At 36.5% G+C, this 3,198-nt stretch overlaps 1 long non-coding RNA gene across 1 annotated transcript; it reads left to right on the top strand.

Moving 5' to 3' along the window:
* The first annotated feature begins 712 nt into the window (after nt 1-712).
* On the top strand, nt 713-1,656 carry LOC131238723 (uncharacterized). The gene is made up of 3 exons (XR_009168030.1): nt 713-814; nt 934-1,005; nt 1,452-1,656. It is a non-coding gene; the product is annotated as an uncharacterized LOC131238723 (long non-coding RNA).
* Nucleotides 1,657-3,198: the final 1,542 nt, after the last annotated feature.

The raw sequence follows: 3,198 nt of genomic DNA, 5'->3' as shown, positions 1-3,198 counted from the left end.
TATATGATACATCAAGTAACTAATTTTGGTTTAGAAGGTATTCTTGTTATATGAATAAAGAAAGAAATGGAAAAAAAAAAAAAAGAGATAAATTTTTTTTTATATGGTTACATATACATATTTATATAAAATATGTGTTAGAGAAAAAATGTAGCTAGGTAGAATAAAATTTTACATGTAAAAAAAGAAGAAAAAAAAAATTGCACAGGGATACGGCTATAGCTATGGTTATAATCCATAGTCATAGATAACAGTAATTCGACGATCAATCGCAGATCCTGCAAGTCGCTGTCCCGATCAGCGATCAATCGCGGAATTCCGCGATTCCACCCCCAATCTATGGCTACGGATTATAACCGTAGCGAATAAAGTTTTACAAGTAAAAAAATTGCACAGGAATACAGCTATAATTATGGTTATAGCCCGTAGCGATAGATAACAGTAATTCGGCGATCAATTGCGGATCCCGAGATTCCACCACAAGTCGCTGTCTCAGTCAGCGATCAATCGCAGATTCCGCGATTCCACCACCGATCTATGGCTACGGATTATAACCGTAGCAACCATAGCTATAACTGTATTCCTATGCATTTTTATTTTTGTTTTTTTTTTCACACGGAATCGCCAGATCCACAATTAATCGGAATCCTCTTTGCCTTAACCTTTCCCTCACTACTCTCACCCTCTTTGCCTCCCTCAACCCTCTCAAATCGGAATCCAGCTACACGCATGCTCTGATGAATTATTTGGACAGGAATTGTTACAATTTGTTCTAGATCATGTTGAAGATAAGAGGGTGGAATATTTGCTTGAGGTTAGTGAAATAGTGATGCAGGCTTTTTCTTTTAGTGCTCATGCTGTATTCTCTTCAAATTTCTTTTAACTAGTTGTATTTAATTGCTAAAAATGTGATCTTTTATTTCTATGTTGCAGGATATTGAGGAGTTGCCATTTTTCTGGAACAATGCCTGCATATTTCGGGCAAATGGAAAAATTGGAAACTTTGTAAGTCCATCTTTTTCTTTAAAGATTAGATGAAATTGTTCTTTGCCAGATTTTAGCCTTCTTATTTGCACTCTATAGTGGGTCCCTTACCTGTGGGACCCACTATAAATCAGTCAAGAGTCCGAAATTGGATTAGCCGAGCAATTCTAACCTTTGATTTGTGGGCATTCAATGAAATTCTGACTATTTGATGTTTTCATCTCAACCATCTAATGAAATGTTCACCAATCAGAATGTTATGTGACCAAATAGGCATACTTACTGGTTTAATGGTACATTTAAATTGGGACACATGAACTTTTCAGTGCCTGTGCCTCAGTCATTACACTCTTCCAGGGTAATTAAGTTTTCCTCACATATTCCCAAATTCCTAACTTTCTTTTACCCTCTTTGAACGCAAGTTGTAGTATTGTTTGTCTCATATACTGTATCTTTGTGTATGGCAGGTTCTTGAATTGGGTGGGAATGCAACACGTGAAATTAAAAGGAACAGAATCATCCCTAGGCATGTACTCTTAGCTGTGAGTAATGATGAATAGCTTGGAAAGCTTTTGCATGGTGTGACAATTGCTCATGGAGGATTTCTTCCCAACATCAACCCAGTTCTTCTTCCAAAGAAAACTACAGGGAAGGCTGACAAAGAGCCCAAGGCTGCCAAATCTCCAAAGAAGACTTGATTTGAATCCCATCTGCAAGCCTCTTTTGTGTCCATCTCTGCTCTTCTTCTTCTTCTTCTTCTTCTTTAGATTTTTAATCTTTTGCACACATCTTAGAAGAGAGCTATACACAAGAATAAAAAGGACTGCTAACCGCTTTATGATCATACACATCATGGTACTTTAGAAGATAATGTAGGTGGAATAAAATTCTTTATATGCTTATACACATATTTATATAAATATGTGTTACAGAAAAATGTAGGTGGAATCAAATTTTCCATGTAAAAAAAAAAACCAAAAAAAAAAATAAAAATACATAGGGATACGGTTATAGCTACGATTATCACTACGGTTATAATCCGTAGCCATAGATTGGTGGGGGGGGGGGGGATCGACATAGCGACTTGTGGCCGCCGAATTACTGTTATCTATAGCTCCGGATTATAACCGTAGCTATAGTCGTATCCCTGTGCAATTTTATTTATTTTTTCTTTTTTAACATGTAAAATTTTATTCTACCTATTTTTTCTCTAACACATATTTATATAAATATGTATATATAAGCATATAAAAAAAATTATCTCTCTCTTTTTCTTTTTTTTTATTTCCTTCTTTATTCATATAACAAGAATATCTTCTAAACCAAAATTAGTTACTTAACGTATCATATATGATTTTAGGGCTGAAAGTTGAGTGGGTTCAACCCGACCAACCTGTGACCGATCCGACATTAGGTTGGGCTTGGGCAGGATGTATCAGGTTTGGTCTTGGGGTTGGGCCATACAAACACCAACCCGATAAAACTTGGATTGGGCTTGGGTTGAGGTCTCGGGAATCGCCGGGAAATGCATGGAAATGACCGTGAAGTGAAATGCATGGAAATGACCCGTCAATTATCTTTTTGGGATGCCAAGCCTATTGGATATTATTTTCAAACTATTTCTTTAGATAATGGCGTCAATTTTACTTTGACTGATGCAGGGGACATTGATTTTAGTACCCAAACTTGGGGTACTTATTTTGATTACAGTATGTGGTGTTATGTTGAAATCGATAACACCTTCAAACTGTCCAGCAATGGTGTTTGAATTTTCCAATTGAACTCGATATATCGCCAATTTATCGATATTATCGATATGTCACTTGCCGATATATCCACAAACTGTCGATATTATCGACGGATATCGGTTTTGAATAAAAACCTGCATTAACTGCTTTCACCAACTATCCTTTATTACCCTCCATACCCATTTCTTTGCACTCCTTCTACAACGTTCCCTCCACTTCATCTCCAACGGATTTCTCCACCTTAGCAACTTTAATCTTTGAAGGATTTCTTCTAAGACGATCTCGGTAAATCTGTGTTCATTGCAATCACTATAAAATGTTGAGTTTGTTGATGATGGAAACCCCTTTTCACCTTCCTTTCTTCTATTATGATACCTGCTTTATTTGCTACTCGTTGGACAACTTCTATTGCTTTATCGAGTAAGCTGCCATAGCTACAGGTACTTTGGTACGCAGGTTGTTAGAA

Source organism: Magnolia sinica, chromosome 3 (genome assembly GCF_029962835.1).
Source record: "Magnolia sinica isolate HGM2019 chromosome 3, MsV1, whole genome shotgun sequence".
Taxonomy (NCBI): Eukaryota; Viridiplantae; Streptophyta; class Magnoliopsida; order Magnoliales; family Magnoliaceae; genus Magnolia; species Magnolia sinica.
Note: the sequence above shows the minus strand (reverse complement) of the source record. Positions and strands in the feature narration are given on the sequence as shown.